We start from the raw sequence: 12,839 nt of genomic DNA, 5'->3' as shown, positions 1-12,839 counted from the left end.
TCCCGACCTCGGGTGATCTGCCCGCTTCGGCCTCCCAAAGTGTTGGGATTACAGGCATGAGCCACCGCGCCCAGCCCTGGTTTCCATTTACACTTCCACGTTGTTTTGGAGGAATGCGCTGGGGAATTTTTTAAAAGGGTTTACAGGCTGGGCGCGGTGGCTCACATCCTGTAATTGTAATCCGAGCACTTTGGGAGGCCGAGGCGGGCGGATCACGAGATCAGGAGTTCGAGACCAGTCTGACCAACATGGTGAAACCTTGTCTCTACTAAAAATAAAAAAAATTAGTTGGGAGTGGTGGCGGGAACCTGTAATCCCAGCTACTCAGGAGGCTGAGGCAGGAGAATCGCTTGAACCCAGGAGGCAGAGGTTGCAGTGAGCCAAGATCACACCACTGCACTCCAGCTTGGGCGACAGAGCAAGACCACGTCTCAAAAAAAAAAAAAAAGGTCAAGCTAAAAAATGAAGAAAATGTATTTTAAGTTCATATTAGTTTGTGTATACGAGTACCAAGTTTTTGTAATAAAATGCCTCACAGCTACAATTGGAAAAAAAAAAAAATGGGCCTGTGGCCCAAGCCTGTGGTCCCAGCTACTCAAGAGGCTGAGGTAGGAGGATCGTTTGAGGCCAGGAGGCAGAAGTTGCAGTGAACGAAGATCCCACTCCAGCCTGGGCAAGAGAGTGAGACCCAGTCTCAAAAAACAAACAGGTCCGGCACAGTGGCTCATGCCTGTAACCCCAGCACTTTGGGAGGCCGAGGCAGGTGTATCACCTGAGGTCAGGAGTTTGAGACCAGACTGGCCAACATGGTGAAACCCCATCTCTACTAAAAATACAAAAAAAAAATTAGCCTGGCGTGGTGGCAGGTGCCGTAATCATAGCTACTCAGGAGGATGTGGCATGAGCATCTCTTGAACCTGGGAGGCGGAGATTGTAGTGAGCCGAGATTGTGCCACTCCACTCCAGCCTGGGTGACAGAATGAGACTTTGTCTCAAAAAGCAACAACAACAACAACAAAAATCGCCATAAACTGATATGGATTTATTTTATGGGTTATAATTATTTCCTTTCCCGCCCCTTTAAATTAGCTCCTGGCCGGGCGCAGTGGCTTACGCCTGTAATCCCAGCACTTTGGGAGGCTGAAGCAGGCGGATCATGAGGTCAGGAGATTGAGACCATCCTGGCTAACATGGTGAAACCCTATCTCTACTAAAAATACAAAAAATTAGCCAGGCGTGGTGGTGGGCGCCTGTGGTCCCAGCTACTCGGGAGGTTGAGGCAGGAGAATGGTGCAAACCTGGGAGGCAAAGCTTGCAGTGAGCCTCTAGAGATCGAGCCACTGCACTCCAGCCTGGGCGACAGAGCAAGACTCTGTCTCAATAAATAAATAAATAAATAAATAAGCTCCTGTGTCATTTTAATATGTCGCCACCATTCTCTGAGCATTATTTATCTTGGGCTCCCCAACATGATCCAATGCTGTGTAAAATCCCTGGAATCAGCCATTTCTCCAAGGAACCTGGTTCCTTTGCTTCAAGAGTAGGATTTAGAAACCAAGATCAGTTGGGGCGCAGTGATTCACGCCTGTAATCCCAGCACTGCGGGAAGCTGAGGTGGGCAGATCAGGAAGTCAGGAGTTCGAGACCACCTGGGCCAACATGATGAAACCCCATCTCTATTAAAAACACAAAAAATTAGCCGGGCATGGTGGTGGGCACCTGTAATCCCAGTTACTCAAGAGGCTGGAGAATCACTTGGAACTGGGAGGCAGAGGTTGCAGTGAGCTGAGATCACCCACTGCACTCCAGCCTGGGCAACAAGAGCAAAACTCTGTCTCAAAACAAAAAAGAAAGAGGCCGGGTGTAGTGGCTCACTCCTGTAATCCCAGCACTTTGGGAGGCCAAGGTGGGCAGATCACCTGAGGTCGGGAGTTCGAGACCAGCCTGACCAACATGGAGAAACCCTGTCTTTACTAAAAATACAAAATTAGCCAGGCGTGGTGGCACATCCCTGTAATCCCAGCTACTCGGGAGGCTGAGGCAGGAGAATCGTTTGAACCTGGGAGACGGAGGTTGCGGTGATCCGAGATCACACCACTGCACTCCAGCCTGGGCAACAAGAGCGAAGCTCCGTCTCAAAAAAAAAAAAGAAAGAAAGAAAGTAGGAAAGAAAGGAAGGGAGGGAGGGAGGGAAAGAAGGGAAAGAAAGAAAGAAATTGGCCGGGTGCTGTGGCTCATGCCTGTAATCCCAGGATTTTGGGAGGCAGAGGCGGGCAGATTACCTGAGGTAAGGAGTTCGAGACCTGCCTGGCCAGCATGGTGAAACCCCATCCCTACTAAAACACACACACACACACACACACACACACACACAGACACACACACTTAGCTGGGCATTGTGACGCGCACCTGTAGTCCCAGCTACTTGGGAGCCTGAGGCAGGAGAATTGCTTGAACCCAGGAGACAGAGGTTGCAGTGAGCCAAGATCACACCACTGCACTCCAGCCTGGGCAACAGAGCAAGTCTCCATCTCAAAAAAAAAAAAAAAAAAAAGACCGGGCGTGGTGGCTCACGCCTGTAATCCTAACACTTTGGGAAGCCAAGGCAGGCAGATTGCCTGAGCTCAGGAGTTCGTGACCAGCCTGGGCAACACAGTGAAACCCTGTCTCTACTAAAACACAAAAAGTTAGCCGGGCGTGGCAGCGTGCGCCTGTAATCCCAGCTACTAGGGAGGCTGAGGCAGGAGAATGGCTTGAACCAGGGAGGCAGAGGTTGCAATGAGCTGAGATCGCGCCACTGCACTTCAGCCGGCAGGACAGAGTGAGACTCTGTCTTCAAAAAAAAAAAAAAAAAATGAAACCAAGACCTGGGTGCTGTGTGTGCTCATTGCTGCTGGGGTGTCACTGCTTCTAGAGGTACCCATCAGCAGGCACAGCTAAACAATAAGCCAGGCGTAGTGGCACAAACCTGTAATCTCAGCTACTCAGAAGGATGAGGTGGGAGGATCACTTAAACCCAGGAGTTTGAGGCTGCAGTGAGCTGTGATCAAGCCACTGCACTCCAGCCTGGGTGACAGAGACCCATTCTCCTAATAAATACAAATCACGAAGCTGCGTGCAGTGGTTCATGCCTGTAATCCTAGCACTTTGGGAGGCCGAGGCGGGCAGATCAGTTGAACTCAGGAGTTTGAGACCAGCCTGGGCAACACGGCAAAAGTCTGTCTCTACAAAAAATACAAACATGGCCAGGTGCACTCCTGTAATCTCAGCATTTTGGGAGGCTGAGGGGGGCAGATCACCTGGGGTCAGGAGTTTGAGACCATCCTGGCCAACATGACGAAACCCTGTCTCTACTAAAAATACAAAAATTAGCTGGGCGAGGTGGCACATGCCTGTTATCCCAACTACTTGGAAGGCTGAGGCAAGAGAATCGCTTGAACCCAGGTGGCTGAGGTTGCAGTGAGCCGAGATCATGCCATTGCACTCCAGCTGGGTGATAGAGTGAGACTCTGTCTCAAAAAATAAAACAAGTGGCCAGGCGCGGTGGCTCAGTGGCCAGGTGCAGTGGCTCAAGCCTGTAATCCCAGCACTTTGGGAGGCCAAGGCAGGTGGATCATGAGGTCAGGGGTTTGAGACCAGCCTGACCAACATGGTGAAACCCCGTCTCTACTAAAAATACAAAAATTAGCCAGGCATGGTGGTACGCACCTGTAATCCCAGCTACACATGAGGCTGAGGCAGGAGGATCACTTGAACCCAGGAGGCAGAGGTTGCAGTGACCCGAGATCGCGCCATTGCACTCCAGCCTGGGTGACAAAGTGAGACTCTGTCTCAAAACAACAACAAAAACAAAAACAAAAACATTAGCTGGGCATGGTGGCACATGTCTGTAGTCCCAGCTACTCAGGAGGCCGAGGTGAGAAGATCACCTGAGTCCCAGAGGTGGAGGCTGCAGTGAGCCGTGATTGCACCTCTGCACTCCAGCCAGGCAACAGAGCAAGACCCTGTCTCAAAAAATAAAAAATAAATACAAACCATGAATTCATATGGAGATGAGGATGCCTTTTCTTTTTTTGAGACAGAGTCTCGCTGTTGTTGCCTGGGCTGGAGTGCAATGGCGCCATCTCGGCTCACTGCAACCCTGCCTCCCAGGTTGAAGCAATTCTCCTGCCTCAGTCTCCCAAGTAGCTGGGATTATAGGCGCCCACCACCATGCCCGGCTAATTTTTTGTATTTTTAGTAGAGACGGGGTTTCACTATGTTGCCCAGGCTGGTCTTGAACTCCTGACATCGTGATCTGCCTGCCTCGGCCTCCCAAAGTGCTAGGATTACAGGAGTGAGCCACCGCGCCCGGTCAAGGATGCCTTTTTTTTTTTTTTTTGAGGTGGAGTTTCACTCTTGTTGCCCAGGCTGGAGCGCAATGGCAGGATCTCGGCTCATCGGAACCTCTGCCTCCCGGGTTCAAGCGATTCTCCTCCCTCAGCCTCTTGAGTAGCTGGGATTACAGGCATGCGCCACCACATCCAGCTAATTTTGTATTTTTAGTAGAGATGGGTTTCTCTATTTGGTCAGGCTGGTCTCAAACTCCCGACGTCAGGTGATCCGCCTACCTCGACCTCCCAAAGTGCTGGGATTACAAGCATGAGCCACTGCGCCCTACCTAGGATACCTGTTTTTTTTTTTTTTTTCTTTTCTTTTTCTTTTTTTGAGACGGAGTTTCGCTCTTGTTGCCCAGGCTGGAGTATAATGGCGTGATCTCAGCTCACTGCACTCTCCGCCCCCCGAGTTCACGGGATTCTCCTGCCTCAGCCTCCCGAGTAGCTGGGATTACAGGCATGTGCCACCACACCCTACTAATTTTGTATTTTTAGTAGAGATGGGGTTTCTCCATGTTGGCCAGGCTGGTGTCGAACTCCCAACCTCAGGCCATCTGCTGGCCTCAGCCTCCCAAAGTGCTGGGATTACAGGCGTGAGCCACCACTCCCAGCCACTAGGATGCCTTTTTTAAAGTGAGATAATCCAAGTTAAATGTATGAAGAAAACAAGGTGAATAGTAATTGCTCTATACATGTTTGCTTTTGAGAAGTGTGTCATTAGGTTTAAAAAAAAATTAATGTTAAAAGTAATTATTGTTAGCTATTGAGATTCTATACGGTGTGTGTGTTATAAGTTATATTTGTAACTTCTCTGAGTCTCTGTTAATTGCGAGTCTGTGTAATCACAACATCTATCTCTGAAGGTTGTAGAGAGCTTGGAAGATAAACACACAAGTTCTTGGGCACATGAAGACTGTTTCAGAGCCCTGGAATTACACATATCTGAGTTTTAAATCCTAGCTGAATGGCCCTGGGCAAGCAGCTTAACTTTATGAAATCACGTAGGCAAAATCCTTACAACAAGACTTGGTAGACAGTAAGCCCTCAGTAAACTGTTGATAATATCACTCCCAGGTTCTGCTGCCATCATTCATGCGAAAGTCAATGACTGGGAGGCAGAGGCTGGAGGATCCATTCAGCCCAAGAGTTCGAGGCCAGCCTGGGAAACATTGAGACCTTGTTTCTAAAAAAATTTTTAAAAATTAACTGGGCGTGGTGGTGCACATCTGTAGTCCCAGGTGCTTGGGAGGCTGAAGTGGAAGAATTACTTGATCCCAGAGGTTCCAGGCTGCAGTAAGCTTGGATAGGCTGCAGTAAGCTAGGATTTCACCACTGTACTCCAGGCTGGGTAACAGAGGGAGACCCTGTCTCAAAAAAAAAAAAAAGAAGTCAATGAGGACTGGAATCCTTTTTTTTTTTGAGACAGTCTCGCTCTATCGCTCAGGCTGGAGTGCAGTGGCGCAATCTCAGCTCACTGCAAGCTCCGCCTCCTGGGTTCACAGCATTCTCCCGCCTCAGCCTCCCGAGTAGCAGGGACCACAGGCGCCTGCCACCACACCCAGCTAATTTTTTTTTTTTTTTTTGTATTTTTAGTAAAGACGGGGTTTCACCATTCACAGGATGGTCTTGATCTCCTGACCTTGTGATCAGCCTGCCTCGGCCTCCCAAAGTGCTGGGATTACAGGCGTGAGCCACCACACCTGGCAGGAATTCTTATATATTTAGCTCAACAATTGGTTTTTGTTGTTGGTGGTGGTTTTTTTTTTTTTTTTTGAGACTGAGTCTCACTCTGTTGCCCAGGCTGGAGTACAGTGGCGTGATCTCAGCTCACTGCAACTTCTGCCTCTCGTATTCAAGCCATTCTCCTGCCTCAGCCTCCCGAGTAGCTGGGATCATAGGTGTGCGCCACCACGCCCAGCTAATTTTTGTATTTTTAGTAGAGACAGGGTCTCACCATGTTGGCCAGCTTGGTCTCCAACTCCTGACCTCGTGATCCACCCTCCTTGGCCTCCCAAAGTGCTGGGATTACAGGTGTGAGCTACCATGCCCAGCCTGTTGCTTTTTAATTTGAGACAGAGTCTCACTTTGTCACCCAGGCTGGAGTGCAGTGGTGCGATCTCAGCACACTGCAACCTCCACCCTCTGGGTTCAAGTGATTCTCCTGCCTCAGCGTCCCCAGAAGCTGGGATTATAGGCACCGCCACCACACCTGGATAATTTTTGTATTTTTACTAGACACAGGGTTTTACCATGTTGGCTAGGCTGGTCTCAAACTCCTGACCTCAGGTGATCCGCCTGCTTTGGCCTCCCAAAGTGCTGGGATTACAGGTGTGAGCTACTGTACCCGGCTAGAATTTTTTTTTTTTTTTTTTTTTTTTTTTGAGATTGAGTCTCACTCTGTCACCCAGGCTGGAGTGCAGAGGTGCGATCTCAGCTCACTGCAACCTCTGCCTCCCGGGTTCAAGCGATTCTCCTGGCTCAGCCTCCCAAGTAGCTGGGATTACAGGTGTGTGCCACCACACCCATCTAATTTTTGTATTTTTAGTACAGACCAGGTTTCACCATGTTGGTCAGGCTGGTCTCGAACTCCTGATCTTCTGATTCACCTGCCTCGGCCTCCCAAAGTGCTGGGATTACAGGCATGAGCCACTGCACCTGACTAGAATTCTTATATATTTAGTTCAACAGTTTGTTTGTTTTTTGAGACAGAGTCTCACTCTGTCACCCAGGCTGGAGTGCAGTGGCACAATCTCAGCTCACTGCAACCTCTGCCTCCCGGGTTCAGGTGATTCTCCTGCCTCAGCCTCCCGAGGAGCTGGGATTACAGGCACATGCCATTATACCCGGCTAATTTTTGTATTTTACTAGAGATGGGGTTTCACCATGTTGGCCAGGGTGGTCTCAAACTCCTGGCCTCAAGTAATCTGCCCGCTTTGGCCTCCCAAAGTGCTAGGATTACAGGTGTGAGTCACCATGCCCAGCAGTTCAACAGTTTTAAAAATTTTTCGGCCAGGCGCGGTGGTTCACACCTGAAATCCCAGCACTTTGGGAGGCTGAGGCAGGCAGATCACAAGGTCAGGAGTTTGAGACTAGCCTGGCCAACATGGTGAAACTCCATCTCTATTAAAAACACAAAAATTACCCGGGCATGGTTGCATGTGCCTGTAATCCCAGCTATTTGGGAGGCTGAGGCAGAGAATTGCCTGAATCTGGGAGGCGGAGGTTGCAATGAGCTGAGTTCACACCACTGCCCACTAGCCTGGGCGACAGAGCAAGACTCCATTTCAAAAAAAATAATAATAAATTGTTCACTCCCCTCTGGATATGGCCCATATTCTGGGGACCCATGAAGTTCTCCTTTCTTACCTAGCCCTAGTGGAGGAGGAGAAACAGAGTCAGAAATAGACCCCTCTACCCCACTGGGGTCAGTGGTTGGAAAAAAAGCAGAGGGACTTAAAGCTGGAGAAAACTAGAATAGGATGTGAGGGCTAATATTAGAAGCAAGGAAGGTTGCAAGGAGGCAGGTACCTCTGGATGGGGTTTTGAGGTAGAAATAGGAGTTTTCTAGAAGCAGACAATCATTTGGAGCTGAGGGAATTATAGGAGCCAAGGAAAGATGATGGGAAAGCACCTAGGGCGGACTTGATCTTTGTAAGAATTGACAGGGAGCTCAATGTATCAGGCAGGAGACACTTCTGAGAGGGCAGCTGGGATGGAGGCTGCTGGGAAAAGAAGAACCATGGCTCTGTTTGCACTCTGCAGCAGAAGACACCCAGGCTGGAGAAGCCAGGCTTTTTTCTTTTTCTTTTCTTTTTTTTTTTTTTGGAGACAGCGTCTCATTTTGTTGCCAGGCTAGAGTGCAGTGGCGCAAACTCTGTTCACTGCAACCTCTGCCTCCCTGGTTCAAGCGATTGTCCTGCCTCAGCCTCCCGAGTAGCTAGGATTACAGGCACGTGCCACCACGCCCAGCTAATTTTTGTATTTTTAGTAGGGAGGGGTTTCACCATGTTGGCCAGGATGGTCTCAATCTCCTGACCTTGTGATCCTCCCACCTCGGCCTCCCAAAGTGCTGGGATTACAGGCGTGAGCCACTGCGCCCCGCCTTTTTTTTTTTTTGAGACCGGGTCTTGCTCTGTCACCGAGACTGGAGTGTAGTATTGCAATCTTGGCTCACTGCAACCTCTGCCTCCCAGATTCAGGTGATTCTCCTGCCTTACCCTCTTGAGTAGCTGGGATTACAGGCATGCACCACCATGCCCAGATAATTTTTGTATTGGTAAAGACAGGGTTTCACCATGTTGGCCAGGCTGGTCTTGAACTCCTGACCTCAAGTGATCCACCCACCTTGGCTTCCCAAAGTGCTGGGATTACAGACATGAGCCACAGTGCCAGGCCAAAATCAAACTTTTCAGTGGGTCCTTGGGGCTCTTTTGGAAGCCAAGGAACATTTACGAGGGTCTTAGAAGGGGTGGGGACTATAGATAGAGGCCAAAAGGGACTTGGCTGGCCCCTGATGTTTTGTATACACTGGACTTGAGATAAGAACATTTTTTTTGTATGATGAAGGGAGAGGATAGAAAGTTATGGGAACATTCGGTCTGCCCGGAGATGGGGACTTTGGGGGGTCGGGTTTGGGGACTCGAAGGCTTTCTCTGCCACTTTTTTCCATTTCATTTCCTTTTTTGTGTATGTGATAGGGTCTTACTCTGTTGCCTGTACTGAAGCGCAATGGCGTGATCACTGCTCCAGCCTAGCAACAGAGCAACTCCATCTCAAAAAAAAAAAAAAAAGAAAGAGAAAAACCACCTAATGAGACAGATTTATGTCTAGATATGTCCATAATTACATTAAATACCAATAGACCAAATGCCCCAGTTAAAAAACAAAGATGGAGCCGGGCGCAATGGCTCATGCCTGTAATCCCAGCACTTTGCAAGGCCGAGGTGAGAGGATTGCTTGAGCCCAGGAGTTTGAGAACAGCCTGAGCAACATAGCAAGACTCTATCTCTACAAACAATAAATATTAAAAAAGTAGCTGGGCATGGTGGTGCACACCTGTAGTTTAAGCTACTGGAGAGGCTGAGCTGGGAGGATTGCTTGAGCGTGGGTGTTTGAGGCTGCAGTGATTCATGATTGTGCCACTGCACTCCAGCCTGGGCCACACAGTGAGACTTTGTGTCAGAAAGAAAGAAAGAAAACATGAACCAAGGAAAATTGGTGTGTAATTTTTTTTTCTTTTTTTTTTTTGAGATGGAGTCTAGCTCTGTCTCCAGGCTAGAGTGCAGTGGCACGATCTCGGCTCACTGCAACCTCCGCCTCCCGAGTTCAAGTAATTCTCCTGCCTCAGCCTCCTGAGTAGCTGGGATTACTGGAGTGTGCCACCATGCCCAGCTAATTTTTCTGTTTTTAGTACAGACAGGGTTTCACCATGTTGGCCAGGATGGTCTCGATCTCTTCACCTCGTGATCAGCCCGCCTCGGCCTCCCAAAGTGCTGGGATTACAGGAGTGAGCCACCATGCCCAGGCTTGGTGTGCAATCTTAGCAAAGTGCATTCTAAGGGAAAAATGAAAGAAGTAAAGAGGAGCACATCTTAACAATGAAAAGTTCAGATTGGGCCTGGCGCTGTGGCTCATGCCTGAAACCCCAGCACTTTGAGAGGCCGAGGCAGGTGGATCACCTGAGATCAGGAGTTTGAGAACATCCTGGCCAACACGGCGAAACCCCATCTCAACTAAAAATACAAAAATTAGCCAGGCATGGTGGGGGGTGCCTGTAATCCCAGCTACTCGGGAGGGTGAGGCAGGAGAATCACTTGAACCTAAGGGGCAGAGGCTGCAGTGATCTGAGATCTTGCCACTGCACTCCAGCCTAGGCGACAGATTGAGACTCCATCTCAAAAAAAAAAAAAGGTTCAGTTCACCAGGAAACACAACAATTGCAACTCTACATGCAGCCAATGATATGGCCTCCAAGTAGAATATTCCTGTTTTTTGTTTTTGTTTTTGTTTTGTTTTGTTTTGTTTTTGAGATCGAGGTCAAGAGTTTGAGACCAGCCTGACCAATATGGTGAAACCCCGTCTCCACTAGAAATACAAAAATTAGCCAGGCTTGGTGGCTGGCGCCTGTAGTCCCAGCTACTCCAGAGGCTGAGACAGGAGAATTGCTTGAACTTGGGAGGCAGAGGTGGCAGTGAGCCGAGATCGTGCCACTGCCCTCCGGCCTGGGCGACAGAGCGAGATTCTGTCCCCCCCAAAAAAAAAGGGAAAAGTAAATATAAGTAAAATGTTTGCCTGCAAATACCTGTTCAATGAATGCCAGCCATTATTATTATTGTTGGTGGTGTTATTTTGTAGTTTATTTTAGTAGCTTATTGTTTATTTATAATAATAATTATTACTATTATTTTAGAAATAGCATCTTGCCTTGTTGCTCAGGCTGCAGTGCAGAGCTTTGATCATAACTCGACCTCCTGGGTTCAAGGGATCCCTCCCACCTCAGCCTCCCATTTAGCTGGGACTACATTTTTAAATTTTCTGTAGAGGCCGGGTGTGATGGCTCATGCCTGTAATCCCAGCACTTTGGGAGGCCAAGGTAGGTGGATCACGAGGTCAGAAGTTCGAGACCAGCCTGGCCAACATAGTGGAACCCCCATCTCTACTAAAAATACAAAAAATTAACCAGGCATGGTGGCAGGCGCCTGTAATCCCAGCTACTAGGAAGGCTGAGGCAGGAGAATTGCTTCATTGCTTCAACCCGGGTGGCAGAGGTTGCAGTGAGCCGAGATCACGCCATTGCACTCCAGCCTCGTGAGACTCTGTCTCAAAAAAAAAAAAAAAAAAAAAAAAAAAAAATTAGTCATGTGTCATGGCAGGCGCCTGTAATCCCAGCTACTTAGGAGGCTGAGGCAGGAGAATCCTTGAACCTGGGAGTCAGAGGTTGCAGTGAGCCCAGATTGCTCCACTGCACCCTACGTGGGAGATTGTGTCTCCAAATTAATTAATTAATTAATTAATATTCTGAGAGGCAGGCTCTCACTATGTTACCCAGGCTTAGGTTGCCCAGGCTGGAGTACGGTGATGTGATCTTGGCTCGCTGCAACATCTGCCTCCCGGGTTCAATCGATTCTCCTGCCTCAACCTCCCGAGTAGCTGGGATTACAGGCATGTGCTACCACACCCGGCTAATTTCTGTATTTTTCGCAGAGACAGGTTTCACCATGTTGACCAGGCTCGTCTCGAACTCGACCTCAGGTGATCCATCCGCCTCAGCCTCCCAAAGTGCTGGGATTACAGGCATGAGTCACCGTGCCCAGCCAAGGCTTGTTTCTTTTATAGTATTGTTGTTTAGTGCAATTCCTCCTGCCCCTGTAACGGAGATGCAGATGGATGAGCAAGAAACCCCACTGTGCAGATACAGACATAGGGGTTCAGGTAGGTTATAAAAATAAAAAAGTTAAAAAATAAAAACAATTAAAAACTGGGGTTCAGTGATGGATGGGGAATAGTTTAAGTCCCTAAGATCCTGGAGTCACCCAGGGATTATTTCATGCCCCTTCCCAGTTAATTTTTTCTCTTTTTCTTTTTTTGAGACTGGGTCTTGCTCACTACAACTTCCACCTCTGGGGTTCAAGCAGTCCTCATGCCTCAGCCACCCCAGTATCTGAGATTACAGGCACGCACCACCATACCCGGCTAATTTTTGTACTTTTAGTAGAGACGGGGTTTCACCATGTTGGCCAGGCTGGTCTAGATTTCCTGACCTCAGGTGATCCACCCACCTCGGCCTCCCAAAGTGCTGGGATTACTGGCATAATCCACTGCACCCAGCCCTCCAGGTGATTTCTTACATAGCTCTGCTATGCTACCACCTTTTCTGGCTGTCGAACCTCCCTTCCTTCCTCAGTGATTTCCGTGAGACCCCACCACTACCTTTTGCGGCAGGGACTGTACAAGCCTCAGAGCTATAACAATGAGAAAGAACAAAGCCTTCTCAGACTTTGGGGCTCTTCCAGTGTAGAGGGCAAGGCAGAGTTAAATCAGGGCAGTGGCTCACACCTATAATCCCAACAGTTTGGGAGGCCAAAATGGGAGGATTGCTTGAGCCCAGGAGTTCGAGACCAGCCTGGGCAACATGGGGAAATCCCGTCTCTACAAAAAATATAAATTACAGGTGAGGTGGCTCACGCCTGTAATTTCAGCACTTTGGGAGGCCAAGGTGGGCAGATCACAAGGTCAGGAGATCGAGACTATCCTGGCTAACACAGTGAAACCCTGACTCTACTAAAAATACAAAAAATTAGTCGGGCATGGTGGCAGGCGCCTGTAGTCCCAGCTACTGGGGAGGCTGAGGCAGGAGAATGGTGTGAACCTGGGAGGCAGAGCTTGCAGTGAGCCGAGATCGCGCCACTGCACTCTGCCTGGGCTACACAGCGAGACTCTGTCTCAAAAAAAAAAAAAAAAAAA

This window comes from Pongo pygmaeus, chromosome 20, assembly GCF_028885625.2.
Source record: "Pongo pygmaeus isolate AG05252 chromosome 20, NHGRI_mPonPyg2-v2.0_pri, whole genome shotgun sequence".
NCBI lineage: Eukaryota > Metazoa > Chordata > Mammalia > Primates > Hominidae > Pongo > Pongo pygmaeus.
The sequence above is the reverse complement of the archived record's forward strand: the minus strand, read 5'-3'. Positions refer to the sequence as shown.